This window comes from Triticum urartu, chromosome 4, assembly GCF_003073215.2.
Source record: "Triticum urartu cultivar G1812 chromosome 4, Tu2.1, whole genome shotgun sequence".
Classification (NCBI taxonomy): domain Eukaryota; kingdom Viridiplantae; phylum Streptophyta; class Magnoliopsida; order Poales; family Poaceae; genus Triticum; species Triticum urartu.
This window is the reverse complement of record NC_053025.1, coordinates 403,632,566-403,652,347: the sequence shown is the minus strand read 5'-3', so window position 1 is coordinate 403,652,347 and position 19,782 is coordinate 403,632,566.

The window sequence follows — 19,782 nt, the reverse complement described above, 5'->3', positions numbered from 1 at the left end:
CTCCACGGACAGGACGTTGAGCCCTGCCCCGCCATCGATGAGGGTCTTGGTGACCACCACGTTGCTGATGATTGGGGAACAAAGCATCGGGAGGACTCCGGCTGTTGCCGCACACTTGAGCTGATCTGCTGAGCTGAACATGATGGCGCACGCCGACCACCTGAGAGGGCATGTGGCTTCGAGTCTGGGGAGTGCTGTGTTCACTTCGCGGGCGAACTGCTTGAAAATGCACTGAGAGGCTGGGGCTTGTGCTCCGCCCAAGATGCAGGCGATCGCGCGCGGCTCCTGGAAGCCCCCAGCCTCCTCGTCCTGATGGCGGTCCTCATTTCTCCTTGGCTGCGGCGGCAGCGGTGGGAGGCCTGCGTTGCCTAGCGGGCGATCCTCGCGAGGCTGATCCCTCCAGTCTCCCTCGCGAGGCTGATCCCTCCATCCTCTCTTGCGAGGCGGGTCTTGCCAGCGATCCTCGCGAGGTTGGTCGCGCCACCCTTGGCGCGGCCCATGGTCTTCCCAGCGTCCTGTGTTTCTTCCTCCTCCTCGACCGTAGCCCCGGTCACCGCGGTCGGGGCGACAGCCGATCCTTCCTTCACGCACGGCTCGGAGTTCTTGGCATTCGTTGGTGTTGTGGGTGTGGAGGTCGTGGTACACGCAGTACCGGCTGCCCTTGGGAGGTTCGGGCTGATCTCTGCCCCGCTTGGTGTCTGGTTCTGCAGCGAGCACTGCAGCCCCCTTGCGCTTCACATCCTTGGCCTTGAGCTTCTTCTCTTATGGGTCTGCGGAAGGCAGCTCGAGGAGGGAGAGACGCCCCTCCTCAGCCCTGGCGCACTTGTTTGCCAAGTTGAACAGCTCCAAGGAAGTGCACCGGTCTTCATGCATCGCCAGCTCCTCCTTCATCTTGACGTCGCGCACTCCGTCGGAGAAAGCTGAGATGATGGCCTCCTCAGTCACCTTGGGGATCTTGAGGCGTGCATTGTTGAAGCGCTGGATGTACTTCTGCAGGGTCTCCCAGGGTTGTTGCTTGATGCGGCGCATGTCGCGAGTACCTTGGAAGTTGGCGATGAAGCGGGTGCGCATCTCTTCCCAGGAGGAGATTGTGCCTGGAGCCAGGTTCAGGAGCCAGGTGCGGGCCCCGTCCTTGAGCGCCATGGGAAACCAGTTCGCCATGACCTTCTCGTCTCCGTTGGTAGCTTCGATGCCCAGCTCGTAGAGCTGGAGGAACTCCGCAGGGTCGGCCGTGCCGTCGTAGCGAGGAGGCAGGTCTGGTTTGAACTTGCCGGGCCACGCGACGCTGCGTAGTTCGGTGGTGTAGGCGCGGCAGCCTGCTGTGGCCACGGAAGGCCTTAGGTGATGGAGAGCCTGGTCTTGCATGCCCCCACGTGCTGGAGCAGGGGGATGGTCGCCTCGTGCTGGAGCAGGGAGCGCCCGGGCAGCTTCTGGCAGGCGAGGGACTTCTTGACAGCTCTGTTCTTGCTGCGCTAGCACCTGACGGAGCGGGTTCCACCCAGGGGCCATGCGCCATGGAGCCATGGCGTCTTCTTGAGGAGGAGGCGGCCGGGGCGCCGCCGGAGCCTCTTCGCCCGCGCGGGGCGGGGTGCGGTGCAGCGGAACGGACGGCGCGGAAGAGCCCCCTGCAGTGCGGACGAGCTCGGCGACGCGGTCGAGCCATTCTTCGTAGACTTCGTCGACGGGACGGTAGCGCAGGAGCTCGTTTGCCGCGATGAGTGCAGCCCGAGCCTCCATGGGCGCGCGGAGCGCGCGGGATGAAGATCCAGCTGGGGCGAGCGAGGGAGTTGCGGTGCGGCCGTCTTGCCACACGGACGGATGCTGGGACGATGCTTGCTGCTCGTCCCCCGCCGGGGCGGTGGCGGCGTTGACGGCAGGTGACGGGGAACGGCGTGGATGCCCGCCGACAGGGGCCGTCTGGGCGACGCGGGAAGCGAGTGCGGCCCGGCGCTCGGCGCGGGCCCGACGAGCGTAAGACATGGGCGTGACGGTCGGAGGAGAACGGGGCAGTGGAAGACGAATTCCGGCGCACCCCTACCTGGCATGCCAAATGTCGGATTTCGGGTTCCGGCAGACCCTTGAGGTTCGAACACTGGGGTGCGTGCGGAGATTTCGCCTCCTACCTTCCTACACCCCTCCGCCGTGCTAGGATCTAAACTAAGGAAAGAACAACACAAGAGACATAGGGTTTATACTGGTTCAGGCAACCGTTGTGGTGTAATACCCTACTCCAGTGTGTGGTGTGGTGGATTGCCTCTTGGGCTGATGATGATGAACAATACAAGGAAGAACAGCCTCGCGAGGGTCTGTTCTTGGCTGAGGCGATGAACTGCTGGGAGGAGTTCAGCCACCTTTCTCTCTCTCTCTCTGCTCTCCTTTGGCCGACCCTTCAAACGAGCCTCTTCCTTCCTACCTCTTTTTCGTCCCCCCAGCTATGTGGGTGGCTGGTCCTATTTATAGAGGCCCTGGTCCTCTTCCCAAATATTGAGCGGGAAGGGAGCCAACAATGGCGGGCTAATTTGAAGGGGGACAGCAAGTATCAGCTATCCTGACAAAAGTAGTCTTCGCCTGCGCAAAGCTCTGGTGATGACGCCGTCTTGGGCTCCACGGTGACCTCCCTCTCGTAGTCCTCCTGGTCTTGGTCTCTTTGCACCGAAATGGCAACCTTTGCCTGATGCCTCGGTACTCCACGGCTGCGCTTGCCCCCTTTGCACCAAAGAGGAAAGGAGGACGCTGCGCGGGTTGGCACCCGCCTGGCGCCCTGAATTGTCATGGCTTGCGTCATGGGCACCACGTGAGGTACCCCGCCTTGATCTCTCCGCCTCCTCGTGAGCCAGCCTGACGAGGCCGTGCCTCAGGAAGCTTCGCGTCGTCCGCCCCGCGAGGCTTGGCCCCTCGCGAGGGTCTTGGGTTTGTGTTGGTGAAGATGGGCCGTGCTGGGTCCCCCTTTGAGCCACGCTGCAGGCCGCAGGCAGGCAAGTCTGGGGACCCCCGTTCCCAGAACGCCGACAAAGCTAGCTAGGATGTTGGAGATATAGTCTTGGTTTGACAACAAGGAACAACTAGCGGCGACGACGACATCCATGGCCAAATATCTCCAACAGAGCAAAAAGGCGGCGATACTCCCGGAGGGTGTCGGGTCGGAGTACATAGAGCTTCTCCTCTAGGCCATGGAGCAAACAGATTCACCGAATCCGATCGTGAGGGAGCGGTGGTGGGAGTATCGATCCCAGATGGAGCATCCACTAGAGTTTGAAGGATCGAGCATCTATAGGGTGCTGTTTGTGAGGGTGTCCTGCCAGAGCGAGCCGGTGGAGTCTTCGTCGACCGAACCCAACTGCAAGAGGAGAAAAGCAGTTGGCCCGACGATGCATCCCCGCCATCGTCTCCCTCGCCATTCACATCGTCTCACGGGGCGTCTGTCTGCCGCCGAGGAATAGGAGGGGCCTGCCCCCCCACCAGCCCAATAGTCGGGCAGGTTGTGAATTGTCAGGAGGAGCTTAGGGTTGTCAGTATTTGCAGGTTGTGAATTGTGTTTTGTGTTGTGTATTTTGAGAGTACTTTCAGATATGAATGTCTTTTGAATTTCAGATTTGCAGTATTGAGCATATGAAGTATTTTATGAATTCTAGATATCTGTTTTTAGCACTTAAAAAATGTAGTTTCATAGGAGTATAAAAGTGTAGACAATGTGATTCTTAGATAAGAAATTGCAAGTTTCAGTTTCAGATAAGAAACTGCAAGTTCAGTTTCAGATAAGAAACTGCAACTTTTAGAGGTAGAGCATTTATATTAACACGGCCTTTTCAAACAGGGTTAACATCATGTTGGAAGTTTTATTCATGGTCGAAAATGGAACTACCAGCCAGTTAACATCATGTTGATCAACATTCATGCATAGCACATCTTCATATGATGCACAGTCAAAGTGCCCACACAATGTCGAGTGTGCGAAACACAGAGAAAACGAGGGACGAAGTTTAGGCAAGTGTTGGACGTGGTTTTGGGCTGCCCCGTCTAGGCTTTCATTTTTAACATGCGCAACCCACGACCTCGGATGGGAGGTCCATAGGCCTGTTTGTATTTTCTTAGGGCCTTCATGTATCGACCGGCCTATGGACCTCCCATCCGAGGTTTTATTTTTGGCAGCCCAATTTATGTATTTTTTGAAGAAAACGCAGAGGTCTGTTCTATTTTTCTATATAAGAATAGGAACGCCAGGTCCAACTTATGTTTCCCTTCTAACTATATTATATATATTTAAATTATTTTATATGTTGACTGTTTAGTTCACATAATTGGCAAATAGATGACCGCTCTCGCGATCCCCTTCGCCCCCACCACCACCTCCACCCTCGCCGCCGCCCCCGCCACTACCTCCACCCTCGCCGCCGCCATAGATCTTGCCGTCACCCCCCGCCTCCTGACTCCGGGCGCGCCTGCCCCCCTCAGCAAGTCCGCTCACGCGCCCCATGGAGTCGCCGGCCATATCCAATGGGGAATGACTGGAAGATAGGCAGATGTACAAGATGCATCTCCCACATGTCTACAAAGCCTTCCCACGGATGCTCCAGCCGCTCGACTCCATCGTGCCGGCGGTGCTGCGGGAGACTCGAGGGAGGAGATGGAGGGAGTGGGCAATGCGGAGCCGCGACGACGCTCTCTCCTGGACCCAGTGCACGCGCGAATGGAGGGAATAAGAGGAGGCAGCTGCGAGGGAGGAAGCCGAGGAGGGACCGAATCCGTTCTCTCACTCGCGCAGGTATGCTCGGATGTGCAAGGATCATGTGGATTGGGAGCTGCTGAATCTAGCCATGCGGATCTACTTCGAAGGAGATTTCTCGGAGAAGCACAGGGTGCCCCACCCCAGCGAGCCGCCGATTGCGTTTGTTCGATGGGCGAAAGGACAAGTGAATTCAGGAGATCCACGCCATGCTGCGAGATGGGAATGCTTGACTGGACTCATGCCCACCAGCACGCCACCGGAGCCGGAGCAGGTCGATCCCCTACCTTACCTCTCCCCCAAACCCGCAGAAGATTGAAATTAGGCTTGCAATCTGCTTCAATTGAGCTGTCTGGTGGTTATTTCTGCTTCCTGAGAGACAACATCTGGCTAGAGGAAGAGAAGGAACCAGGAACTCCGATGAATTTCCCCTATCACAATGGGGGGAGCGCCGGTTGGGCAGTGGTACGGCCCACCTCCACCCCAAATGGGGGCACAATCTGGGCAGGCTCCTGTAATTGCCCAAGATCAATCTGCTGGTAGTTCTGACTCTCAGATCAGTGGGAAATCTCGAGGCAAGAATCAGCAAAAGAAGAGGCAAGACATCTAGAAAACTGCTCCTGCCCCTGCTTCAGTCCTTATGGCATACTCTAAGGTGATCTACTACAACTGTGGGGAACCAGGGCATCATATGGATAAATGTGTCAAGCCCAAGAGTTGTTTTATCTGCAAAAGGGTTACCCATAAAGTTGAGAATTGCCCTGTCAGAAGGAAAACCCACAGTTCTACTAGATATGTTGGAAATGCTGCTCCGGCATTAGGGTTCTACCACATAGACCCACCTGATGGAAATGCTCAGTATCATGGCTCCCTGAAGAATGTGGGGATTGTTCTGGTAGAAGCTGGTGAAGTGACCAAGCAGGAACTTGCCACTGAGTTTGCAGACATTTACAAAACCAACTGGCCCTGGCCAATCAATGCCCTAGATGAGTGGACATTCTTGGTCAAATTCCCTCCTGAAATAGATGTAGTTCAAGTTGCTGGATACCCCTATTTTGGTCTCAAAAAAGACAATGTTGTAGTCAATGTTGAAGTCTGGAAAGGCAGGATTGAGGCTGAAGAGGACCTCCAGGAAACTTGGATCAAGATCAGGAAATTGAACCCCCAAGTGGTGTGACTGGACTATGCTGGATCAAATCACTTCCACTCTGGGGGTCTTACTGGATGTGGATTGGCAGCATAATTTCAAGTCATTCTATGAAACTGTTAGGGTCAAATTCTTATGTAAAGATCCCTCCAAAATCCCTGCTGAAAGGCTTTTTTGGAGTTGGGAACAAAATCTATAGGCTACTCATTGAGGTGGAGTCCTTAACCCCCACTGAAACTGGCACCTCCACCAACCTCTTTGCTGGTACATATGTCTCTGCAGCTGAAACTGGTACCAATCTTACTGAAGATGCTGAATCCAACAGGAGCTCTAGATCTGAATCAGATAAAGGGCCCGCTGCCAATCTGGGGCCCCTAACATCAGAGGACAGTTTTTGGCCACAATCAGATGCTTGGAGAAACTACACCCACTTCAGTCCTCAAGACACACCTCCCTGATTCTCCATACACTCCTCAACTCAGAATTTTGTGCTTGATGAAACTGATGGATTCAACCTCCTCAAGGAAATGGAGCTCCTGGAAGATGATGATCTGATGGAATTAGAAGGTTCTGTAGATCCACAAGAGGATCAAGAGGCACTTGTTGAAACAACTGAACTCCCAAACAATTTGGACTCAAAATACAACTCTGACTTCCCTGCCCTTCCTAAGGAGAAGCACCTTCCCAAATGGGGTCCTATTCAAGCCACCAGAACCAGTGCCAGGGTAGCTGGTGAAAAGAGAACCATTATTGAAAAGGCTCAACAGCTCAAAGAGGTTCAGAACCTGGAAGTGCAAAAACCCCAGGGTATGAAACACACTTCCTTCTCCAACTTGAATGATCCTTCCTTCAATGCCATTGCTGCTAAGATTGGTGTAGATGTTACTTCTCTTAATGATGGCAGTGAATGCTCTTCCTTTATTTACCCTCACCAAAATAGATCTGTAGGCTCTGTTTGTGAGAATTTTTCTCTAGATGGTAATTCTAGTTTAGACTGCCTTCGATAAAGTTGACCTTGATTTCCTTATGAAACTCCTGGAGCTTAGAGGTTTTGGGGGTAAATGGACTAGTTGGATCCAGCAACTTACTCATGGGGGGTCTGTTGGGGTCAAGTTAAATAACTGTCGAAGTGATTTTTTTTCCTTGCTGGTAAAGGCCTTAGGCAAGGTGACCCCATTTCCCCGCTTTTTTTAATTTAGTAGTGGACGTTCTTACTAAAATGCCGAGCAAAGCTGCTGATCATAGTCTGATTGCAGGGCTCTGTCCTGAGGTCTGCCCTGGTGGCATCATCTGCCTTCAATATACAGATGATACCATCCTTTTCTTAGACAATGACTCCACACATGCTAGCAATCTGAAAACTGTTCTAACATGTTTTGAACAAGTCTCGGGCATGAGAGTCAACTACTCTAAAAGTGAACTCATCCCTATCAACATGGATGATCAGGAGTTAGCTGACTTCCTCTCTATTCTAGTCTGTAATAAAGGTAACTTCCCCATTAAGTACCTAGGTATCCCTCTCCACTATGATAAACTGAGGAGAGAGGATATCCAACCGCTTCTGGATAAAATCATTAAAAGGATTGCTGGTTGGAGGGGCAAACTTCTCTCTTACAGAGGTAGATTGATCCTTATACAAGCTTTTTTGGCTAGCATTCTAGTGTATCTCCTCTCCTTCTTCAAGTTCCCTAAATGGGCAGTGAACCTCATCAATTCTCAGATGTCTCATTGCTTGTGGAATGATTTTGAGGGAAATGGGAAGCTCCACCTTTCTAATTGGGCCCTAGTCTCTATGAAAAAAAGATTTTGGAGGCCTAGGCATACCTAACCTCCAAGAAATTAACATCCGTCTTCTAGGGTCTTGGATTAAAAGATTCTATGAGGAAGAACTGAAACCCTGGAACCTTATTATTGCCCATAAATACCTAGGAAATAAAACTAATATTTTTGTCCCTTCCTCCAACCTAAGACCTCTAGATTCTGTAAAGGATTAAAATCTATTATGCATGCTGTGAAATTTGGCTACAGATGGAACATAGGGGATGGGAGCAGAACCAGTTTCTGGGAAGATACTTGGTTTGGCACATCCCCCTAGCAGTCTAATTTTGGCCTATTTACTCTGTCTGCAATGAGCTTAACAAAAGTGTCAATGAAGTTTGGGACGGTCAATGCCTAAAACTCTCTTTTAGAAGGAACTTTAGTGATAGTCTCTTGGAATAATGGTTCTAGTTGGAGGAAATTGCCAAAAGCATTACCTTTACTACCGAGCCGGATGCGCTGATTTGGCAGCTGGACAATAAGGGGAAGTATTCCTCCAGCTCCCTCTATCATGTTATCAACTTTAGAGGGGTTCAACCCGTGTTTATCCCTGCTGTCTGGAAATTGAGAGTCCCCCCTAAAATTCATGTATTTCTCTGGCTTCTCTCCAAAAACAAATTGATGACTAGGGATAACCTTAGGAAGAGACACACCATCAAACCCCTTGATTGTGTTTACTGCTTGGAACAAGAGTCTTGTTCTCACCTATTTTTTGAGTGTATAGTTGCTAAACATCTCTGGCCCACATTGAGGAATATTTCTCTAATCAGATTGGCTCATCCTTCGAATCTGTCGCCAGATTCTGGATTGCTACCAAAAAGTGCTCAGTTTTAAATACTGTTAGCTCAGCTGTCCTTTGGTGCCTCTGGAAATATAGAAATGCTATGATTTTCAGTAACACCTCCTGGTTTTCCATTCCGCGGGTCTTGAGGTTGATCAGGAACATGGTGAGGAACTGGGAGATTCTCTCCTCCGGATCGGACAAGGACAACTTGATGAGCTTCGTGGAAACCCTAACAAGATCCCTCCAGAAACCGTTGGCGATCACTTGTGGCTGAACAAGGCTCGACCTGCTCTGGGGCTGGACCCGTGGGCTCATCTCAAGATCTCTGATGAAGATGATGGGCACCTGGAGCCGAAAAAGAGGGACATCCACCATGCTATGCCTTCCAGCCCGGTGTCTCCGCTTGCTTACTGGTCGCCGCAGGCTGACACGGCCCCTCGGCTGAAGACTAGGAAGGCTTCACTCAACCCTGCTTGTTTCATTTGAGTGCTCTATCCGCTCTGCCATTGGCACCACTCGGGTGATTTATGTTATTCAGAGAACTTGTTCATCCACCCCCCTAGTTTGTAGCTTTTCTACCTTTGCTTTCGAACTGCTCTTTGAGCTGCTGTATCAGAATATGTTGTGGTTTCGTTCTCAGCAATGGAACCGGGGAGATGCTCCCTGTTTTTCTAAAAAAATTATTTTATATGTTATTATATATGATTTTTATTTTCATCATATATTTAACAGATTTACATATGTAAGAAAACAATACCCCACATCTTATTAACTTATAAAAATAATTTCTTAACAAATAAAATCCTCGATTGTTTTGGCACGAAAATCCTAGTGATTGTGTACAAAAGCATGGTAAGATTTAAGGACGAATGTAATAATATCACTTATTATTTAAATATATTTATAACAAAATGCTCAGCCCCTTTTTATTTTTTGATAACATTGCTGGCCCAACCCAACATTATAATTAGAATCAGCCCAACAAAATCGTGTATTTTGAGAAAGTCCAAATGGCCTGTAATTTTTTAGGAAATAAAATAAATGGGTCACATGGACGCTACATTATTTGTTCACCCAACCCAGCTAATGGCTGTAATTAAAAAAAAAGATCAAATTGATAGTAAATTCTACCGTGCAAAAAAAGACTGTAAATTCTAAAAAAAATGGGTTGAATAACTGCCACATTTTTGGAGGCTGAAGTGTGGGCCAATAGGTCGAAGCCAACACAAGTCGTTGTCAATTTAGTCAACAAATGATTCTGACATGTTAGCCGTTGGATTTACATCCAACGACCGGCATCCATCTTCAATCTCTCGTCTTCTTCCTCCAGTGCCGCCGGGACCACCTCCCGCCTCCTTCTGCTAGCAGCTCGGCTTAGCACGCTTCGCTATGAAGCGCTACTCCACCGTTGGCCGGGCCATCCCTCCACCCCTCCACACCTCCTGTTCTTCTCCACCGACTGCCGAACCACACCGCACTAGAACCAGTTAACCCTCGTACACCTCTCCGTCTGCGACTCTACTCCCGCGTTTTCCCATCTCCGGCTTGCTGCTGTCCGGGGCCTCGCCGTCGTCCACCACCTTGGATGCGCTCGGCGCGGCGTGGTCAACGTGGTCAATGAACGACACCAACGGAAGTAGACTATGCGTGGAGAGGCTGACAGCTGGGTCCACGGCCACACACAAGGAAATGCCTCCTTATTACGCGCAAAATAATGATTCCTCCACCTGACATCTAGGACCCACCGGAAGGGCCTCTGTATTTCATGAAAATAACGTGCCCCCCACTGACATGCCGGACCCACCAGCTATCTTCGCACACAAGGAAGTGCCTCCTTATTACGCACAAAAAAAAATGAATATTCCCCCTGCCAGCTGGAACCCAGCATAGTGGGAGGCTGACTTGTGGGCCTACCAAGTTGACGGGGATGGAGGGCTTTGTCAACTTAGTCAATATGAACGATTCTAGCTCCTGTTACCGTACGATGTTCATCCAATGGCCGTAGTGCCTTTTCAACCTCTGGTCTTCTTGCTCCAGCCGCCCAAACCAGCGCCGGTCGTGCCGCGTGCTCTTGCCTCCCGTGGTCGGCTGTGATGCCGCGGAGGCCTCACTGCCCCCTACTACTCCCACCGCTGGCCAGGCCATCCCTCTACTCACCCACACCCCCTGTTATTCTGCGGCGACAGCAGCCTCACACCGCAGCCGAACCAGTGAACCCTCATACTCCTTTTCGCATGGGCATCCACTGCTGCGTCTTCCCCGGCTCCGAGTCGTCCCCTTCCTAGTCCTCGCCGTCATCCACCGCTGTGGTGCTCTCGGTGCGACGTGGTCAACGTGGTCAAGGAACGACTTCCATCGGACGTGGACTGTACGTGGAGAGGCTGACAGCTGGGTCCACAGCCGTAGCAAGGAAGTGCCTCCTTATTACGCACAAAATAATGATTCCTCCACCTGATAGTGGGGACTCACTGGAAGGGCCACCGTATTTCGCGAAAAAAACGTTTCCCCCTGACTGCTGGGACCCACCAGCTACATCTTCACATGCAAGGAAGTGCGTCTGGGCAAAAAAAGATTCGCCCCCCTGACTGCTGGGACCCACCAGCTACATCTTCACACGCAAGGAAGTGCGTCCGGGCAAAAATATGATTCGCCCCTAACTGCTGGGACCCACCAGCTACGTCTTCGCACGCAAGGAAGTGCCTGACAGTCGGGACCCACCTGGTTGAAGCGTACGTAGCGTTCTCATTCTGGTCGCGAACGTGTACGTACATATATACTGGTGGATGTAGAGGCGCGCACGTGTCGTAGTAGAGGCGCGTACGTGTCATAGTAGAGGCGCGCGCGTAGCATGTACACGTACGTACAACGGCCAGGGTGCAAGAGAGAAAATACGGCCATGTATGTGTACATACGGGCGGGGTCTCGAACGCCTACTCGCGCATACGTATGGGTAGGGCTCGTGTACATGGCTGGGTCGGAATGGAGAAACGGCGTCGTCATCGTGTTTCATGGGGAGGCAACAGAATGCGTGGTGTTCATGGGGAGGCAACAGAGTGCGTCGTGTTCATGGGGAGGCAACGAAATGCATCGTGTTCATCGGGAGGCAACGGAACGCGTGGGAGCCAACCGGCTGGGCCGGAACGGAATGCGTGGTCGTGTTCATCGGGAGGGCTTGGACGGAACAGGCGATGGAAACGAGGCCTGGCGTACCGCAGGACGGAGGAAACGGACCTCCTACGGTCGAAACGGGGGTCCTATTGATCGGGAGGGGTTTGGCGTACCGCAAAACAGAGGAAACGAACATCCTACGGTCGAAACGGTGGTCCTGTTGATCGGGAGGGGTGTGGCGTACCGCAAAACGGATGAAACGGACCTCCGATGGTCGAAACGGGGGTCCTGTTCATCGGGAGGGGTGTGGCGTAACGCAAAACGGGTCTCCACGGGATACTGTTCATCTCCACTATCGACCTCCTCCAGCCTCCACGGGCTCCTGTTCATCCAGCCTCCACCGCGCGCTACTACATCGGCTACTGTTCAACCACCCCTCCACCGTCTACTGTTCATCCAGCCCTCGACACCACGGGGTCCTATTCAACCACCCCTCCACGGGTACCCCTCCACCGTCTACTATTCATCCAACCCTCCACCACACCACGGGGTCCTGTTCATCCAGAGGCAACGCCACCGCTCACTGTTCATCCAAACCCCCCGCAACGCTCACTGTTCATCCCAAAGGCAGCTTCGATCGACTTCAGTTAGTAGCAGTAGCGAAGGAATCGCTCGATCGGGTTCAGTTAACAGCCATCGATTGATCGCTCGGGTTCAGTAATCCGTAGCCTGCAGTGCAATCGCTCGGGTTTAGTTAGAGCCCAACGCCTCGCTCGGGTTCAGTTAGAGCCAACGCCTCGCACACACGCGCATACGTGTACGAGAGAAACGCGCATCGCTCGACCCCGACCTCCCACCGTAACCGGGAACTCCGCAAAATTTTCCTCCCCCTCGCTTCTACCATGGTTTTTTCTATCATGGACGACCCAAAGAATGGCATGCAGCTGCGTCTCCGGCCTGCCTAGGATGAAAAGCCCATTTTCTGTCATGATCTTTTGTCATAGAAGTAGGAGCCCACCACATCTATGATGATACCGGGTTTTGTCACAATTATCGTCATAGAAGTGTCATATGTATGATAGAAAATGTTTTCATTCGGCCCAAAATGTCATGGATGTGTCTTTTTTTGCAGTGTAAAATGTAAATCATAAGCATTATAATACATAACATCACTGCTCCATATTACACGACAGTATAATACAAACATTCTCATGGGAAATTGATATCCTTCAAACCTTGTTCCGCCACAAGGCGGGACCCCTCCAAGACGCCGTCAAAATAGAGCTTGGGTCAACGATGCTCCTTGCCCTCCGGCGGTCCCTCGGTCATCAGCTTCTTGGCATCCAGCTTTGCCCAATGCGTCTTGAGGCCGGCAAAGGCCATACGCGCACCTTTGATGCAGACCGACCGCTTCATGGTTTCAAGCCGCAGACAGGCGTTAACAAGCCGCTTTACAAGTCCAAAATAGCTGCTAGGTACAGGCTCGGCAGGCCATAGCCGAACTATCAGGTCCATGGCTAGCTCCCCCGACTTGTGCAGCTCGACCAACTGCTTCAGCTGGTCAATGAAGGGCAACGGATGTTCGGGTCCAAGATACTGGGACCAAAATAGCTTCACGTAGACATTCCTTCTTCGGCTCTGTAATACTCAACAGCATCCGATATACTACGCGGAAGATCCGTAAACGCCCTTGGAAAACCCGAATCCAGATAAGTACAAGGAACATCTCTTACACACACTTGCTATGCAGAGCAAAAGATTTACCCGCCGTAATCTTCTTAGCCGCCTGAATCTCCTGGAGAGTGTCCTGGGCTTCGGCTCGTGCATCCTGTGCACTCGGGCGGGCCTCCGCCAGTTCGGACTCCCGCACCTTACAATTGAGCTCCAAGGACTCAAATCTCTCGATCACGCCCTGGAGTTGTTGCTGCGCCTCAGCAACCTGGGCCTCGTGCTTCTCGCGCGCGGCGCGTTCCATGGCCGCTTTTTCATCAGCCTCGGCTAACGCCTTCTTAAGTGCCGCCACCTCGGTCATGGCCACTAATAAAGTTTATGACACTTTAGTCCGGCTGGACTGCTCATTTTTTCGAAATATACCCCATAGGTTACTTCATACCTTGGCTATCTTCCAGCTGCTTCTTCACGAGGCCGAGCTCCTCCTCGGCCCGCTCCAGCTTCCGCTTCAGTCCGGACACTTCCACAGCATGAGCAGTGGCAGCCTGCAGCGATACCTTCTTATTCACATAGACAACTCATTTTAGACTCCTACAATATTTATTTTCGATCCTCTGTTTGGCTTTTCCTCCAGAACACCAAACAGAGCATCAGGGGCTACTGTCTATACGGCGATATTTTTCCTACAATCACATTACTCACCTCAAAGACCGTTAGAAGGCTGGTGTAGGCTTCGGTCAGTCCGCTTTTGACAAACCAAACCTTCTCTATTACCGTGTCCATAAGAACACGATGCTCATCCACGATAGAGGCACCTTATAGCGCCTCCAGCGGATTATCCAGTGCCTCTGGTTGGACAGAGGTCATCGGTCGAACAGGCACATTCCCTCCTTGGGGGGAATGCCGTTCGCTGGACCCTAGAGCCTTGCAGATCTCCGGAGTGGTATCCGGCTGAGGCCCGAAGGGAACTCAGGCCCCTTCACCGGGCCCCATGGGACTTTTCCCCCCGTATGTCCGGCGGTCGAGGAGCCATCCTGGGGCGTCACCCCGATGGTCTCCAGAATCTCCCCCCGACCCGAGAAAGTCTTTTTGGACGCCACCTCATCATCACCCTTGGGTGATAGGGAATGAGTTGGCGGCGGTGACATGCTAGCCATCTCCTTTGAGTCCAGCGAATCCTCTGTTGAGGATCGTGGGGAGCCGTCGCGTGCCGGACTACAATGACAAGGTTTAATATGCGTCAATATTGCAAACCGAGAAGGCCGGATGTTTTTTATTCTGGTACTCACGAGGCGGCCCGAGGCTTGGTCTGACGAGGTCGCTCCGGACTGCTGTCAACATCCCGCACGGAGTTATCCGCGAAGGAGCCTCTCCCCCTCTTGGGCGCCTCCGCCTCCAAACTTGGGGAGGCCTCCCTTTTCTACCTTCCTCTCGCAGGGGGGTAGTCGCCTCCCTCCTCGCCGTCGTCTTCGGCGGCTGAGGAGTCTGTCTCGTCGTCATACGAGACGACCAAGGTGCTCCTTCGGTGAAGCCCACGCATGGTCCCCTTGACCGTGGTTTTGACCTTGTTCTCCGGCATGTCGTAAGGCATCGGAAATAGCATCTTGGTAAGAAGTGGGGTTTCTTCATCTTCGGGCAACGGAGCCGGACTATTAATCCGTCCCGCTAGATTGACCCAGGCCTGAAAAAGAAATAGACAAGAAGGCTTAGTATACTCCCTCGAAATGTGTCCTTAAAGACTACACCTTGACGGCTTACCAAATTGTCCTGACGCTTAAAGTTGAGCTCGCGGTCTTTGGTCAAGGGTGGCGGCATCTCGCTGCCCTTGAAGAGCACCTTCCAGATATCTTCGTGCGTCGTGCCAAGAGCCTTAGCAGCGTCTGTTGCTCGGCCGGATTGAACTCCCACAAATAATAGGTCCGACGCTGACATGGAAGGATCCGGCGTACAAGCATGACCTGGATTACGTCAACTAGCTTGATCTTCCGGGCTATCATATTCTGGAGGCACGTTTGGAGCCCCGTGATCTCTTCCAGAGATCCCCAGGTCAGGCCCTTCTCCAGCCAGGAGGTAAGACGCATTGGAACTCCGGATCGGAATTTGGGAGCCACTGCCCAGTTGGCGTTGCGCGGCTCGGTGATATAGAATCACCCTAATTGCCATCCCTTCACCGTCTCTATGAAGGAGCCTTCGAGCCAGGTGGTATTGGGCATCCTGCCCACCATGGAACCTCCGCACTCGGCCTGTTGGCCGCGCACCACCTTTGGCTTCACATTAAAAGTCTCCATCCATAGGCCAAAGTGAGGTGGGATGCGTAGAAAGGCTTCGCACACAACTTTGAATGCGGAGATATTGAGGATAAAGTTGGGGGCCAGATTGTGGAAGTCCAACCCATAGTAAAACATCAATCCACGGACAAATGGATGAAGAGGGAATCCCACCCCACAGACGAAGTGTGTGAGAAACACAACCCTCTCATGGGGATCGGGAGTAGGGACGATCTGCCCTTTTTCCGGGAGTCGGTGAGCAATCTCCTTGGCTAGATAGCTGGCCTCCCAGAGCTCCGTGATGTTCTTCTCCTTAACAGAGGAGGCCATCCACTTGCCTCCAGCCACAGATCCAGACATGATTGGAATGTCTTCTCGAACGAGGAAATGCCGAAAGTTTGGGCGCCAGAGCTCAAGGACGGAGGGACTAGAGATGAAGATGGATGTTGATAAAGGAAGAATGTCATTATCCCCTTATAAAGACCGCGAATATCGAGCGCCTCCCCACTTGTAACACCTCGGATATGACTTTCCCAATTTGTACTCCAACTCTTGTCGTTTTCGGCGTTAAGTTATTTTATTTTCTCGGGTTCGGGTCTTTGTCTCTGTGTGTTGTTATCATTGTCATGCATCTCATATCATGTCATCATATGCATTGCATTTGCATACGTGTTCATCTCATGCATTCGAGCATTTTCCCCGTTGTCCGTTTTGCATTCCGGCGTTTCGTTCTCCTCCGGTGGTCATTTCTAACTTTCTTTCGTGTATGGGGATTAAAATTTTCCGGATTGGACCGAGACTTGCCAAGCGGCCTTGGTTCACTACCGGTAGACCGCCTGTCAAGTTTCATAACATTTGGACTTCGTTTGATACTCCAACGGTTAACCGAGGGACCGAAAAGGCATCGTGTGTGTTGCAGCCCAACACCCCTCCAATTTGGTCCAAAACCCACCAAAACCCTCTCCATCATCTAGAGTATTCGATCACGATCGCGTGGCCGAAAACCGCACCTCATTTGGACTCTCCTAGCTCCCTCTATGCCTATTTAAAGACACCCCCGAAAATCTCCTTCTCCTTCCCCCCCGAAAATCCTAGATCCATCTCCACCCGTCGCCGCCGGACAAAGCCGCCACCGACAGACACGTCCGGGTCCGCCCTGCCGCTGCCACGTGGCCCTCTCCCGTTGGCCGCCGCCCGGCGCCCACTTCGCCACCGCGCGGGCCCGCCAGGGCCCGGGGAGAGTCCTCCCGGCCCACGCGCGCGCCCCGCCGCCTGGGATTCTCCCCGCCGCCCGGGTCCTTCCGCCATCGCCTTGCCAGACTCTGGCCACCTCCGGCCGGCGCTCGACCGCGGCCGGCGAGCTCGAGCTCCGCCCGCGCCGCCTCGCCCGGCCACCGCTCCGCCCGGCGCCGCCTCCGCCTCCGCCGCACCCCTCCGAGCGGCGTGCCCCCATCTCCAAGTCTGCCGAGCTCCAAGTCCGACTCCGGCCATCCTCGTTTTGCGTGCTCTGGCGAGATCCGATCTGGATCTGGAAACCCTAGGGTTGACCCCTTGTTTTTTTCCTATGTCTGCAGTTTATATGCCCTTGTTCATCGCATCGTAACTCCGCATCCGTAGCTCCGTTTTGGGCATATAGCATATCAAAATGTTCATCTCAGAGAGTACATCATTTCATTCCATTGCATCATTTTCATTTAAGTTCATCTTGATGCCCGAAATGCTGTTAGAAGGAGGCTACTTGAGTTATTTGTCAGATCTGCTACTCCATTTAGATTTTTGTCATTTTTGCCATGATTATTGTGTGCATGATATGCCCATGAGCTCTACATATGTTTTGTTAAGGGTTTTGCCATCTTTCCATAGGTGCAACCCATGTATTTTTGTGATGTGTGTGGTGACTAGCACAAGCTTGCAAAGTGAGGCACGTGGTAATGCTGATTTCAGGGACTTAGCATTTCCACTAAGTCCTTGACCTGTTTATCTCATATGGCCATATGTTCATGTTGTTTCCTAGTGATCCGTGCCTCTTTTGAGGATGATCAGTAAGGGTGTTTTGTTAATCTTGTAGTGCTCTATCCATCCATGTCTTTGTTTGCAATTATGGAGCACCTTTGCTTGAGTCAATCGAGCTCTAATTTTGCTACTTCATGAATTTGGGCAGATTGTCTACTTGTTAGCGATTTTGACGTGGATGTTGTAGTTGATCCGTGCATGCTATGCTATTGTTCTTGCCATGTCTAGCTTGCATTTTGTGTATTCTTGATGGGTGTATGCTTATATTGTCATGACTTGCTCCGTAGTGAGTGCATCGAGCTCGTAAACATGCCTATTTGATATCTGTTTTCAGCATGCTCCAGTTTTCACTAAGTCTGAGAACTGATTATGTTTTTGCCATGTTCACATGCTTGCAATTGTATTTTCTGATCCCTTTTGGCTCAAGGTCACTAAGGGACTTTTGTTAAGATCTTTTAGTAGCTCCATGCCATGCTTTATTTTTCCATGTTCAGGTCATGTAGCATATAGTTTTGTTGCTCCGAAGAGTGCTACCTGATCTGAAATTCCAGACAAGTGTTAATTTCACAAAGTCTGAAATCTGTTTGCCATATGCATTTTTGCCATGCTTGTTTAAACCTGTTAATGGATGATTTGGCCGTAGCTCAGTGCTATACTTTTGTTAAGCATCATGAATGCACCCCTGCCATGTATTTTGTTGCCATGTATGGGTGCTCTAGCTTCTTCATCTCATTGCATTTAGATGGCTACTTGCTGTAAATCGCAGACCGGTCTCATATTTGAATCGCTTGCCATTTCCAAACCGTAACTCCGATTCCAGCGTTCTTTATATAGTTTTCAAGCGATTTCATCTCATCTTTCCAGTGGCACACTTGGATTCCCAAGTTGAGGCCAGGTTCATGCATCCCTTGTCAAATCTTGCATATGCATCCCGCATCGCATCCCGCATAGCATATCATCTTTGCATCATATTGTTTGAGCTTTGCACGTGGTTGATTGTGTTCCGTTTTCTTGTTTGTCTTGTTTGGGTAGATCCGGGAGACGAGTTCTCTAACGAGGAGCCTATTGAGTTTGCTTTCGAGGATTCAGTCAACCCTCGAAATCACTACTATCTTTGCTTTGCTAGATGCTCGCTCTTTTGCTATGCCAATGCTACGATGCCTACCACTTGCTTTCAAGCCTCCCAAATTGCCATGTCAAACCTCTAACCCACCATGTCCTAGCAAACCGTTGATTGGCTATGTTATCGCTTTGCTTAGCCCCTCTTATAGCGTTGCTAGTTGCAAGTGAAGATTGGAGACCGTTCCTTGTTGGAACATTTATTTACTTGTTGGGATATCATTATATTATCTTGTTATCTTAATGCATCTATATACTTGGTAAAGGGTGGAAGGCTCGGCCTCTCGCCTAGTGTTTTGTTCCACTCTTGCCGCCCTAGTTTCCGTCATATCGGTGTTATGTTCCCGGATTTTGCATTCCTTACGCGGTTGGGTTATAATGGGAACCCCTTGATAGTTCGCCTTGATTAAAGCTTTTCCAGCAATGCCCAACCTTGGTTTTACCATTTGCCACCTAGCCTCTTTTTCCCTTGGGTTTCCGGAGCCTGAGGGTCATCTTATTTAAACCCCCCCGGGCCAGTGCTCCTCTGAGTGTTGGTCCGACCAAGTAGACTGCGGGGCCACCTCGGGGCAACTTGAGGGTTGGTTTTACTCGTAGGATGTCTCATCTGAGTGTGCCCTGAGAACGAGATATGTGTAGCTCCTATCGGGATTTGTCGGCACATTCGGGCGGTGTTGCTGGTCTTGTTTTAACCTGTCGAAGTGTCTTGAAGAACCGAGATATCGAGTTTGATCGGAACGTCTCGGGAGGAGGTCTATTCCTTCGTTGACCGTGAGAGCTTGTCATGGGCTAAGTTGGGACTCCCCTGCAGGGATTTGAACTTTCAAAAGCCGTGCCCACGGTTATGGGCAGATGGGAATTTGTTAATGTCCGGTTGTAGATAACTTGAACCTTAACTTAATTAAAATGAATCAACAGTGTGAGTTACCATGATGGCCTCTTCTCAGCGGAGTTCGGGAAGTGAACACGATGTTGGAGTAATGCTTGCGCAGGTTGTTCTCTAGTTTCTCGCTCACGCTTCGCCTTCTCTCCTCGCTCTCTTTTGCGAACAGGATAGCCACCATATATGCTAGTCGCTTGCCGCAGCTCCACATATTTTACCTTGCCTTACCTATAAGCTTAAATAGTCTTG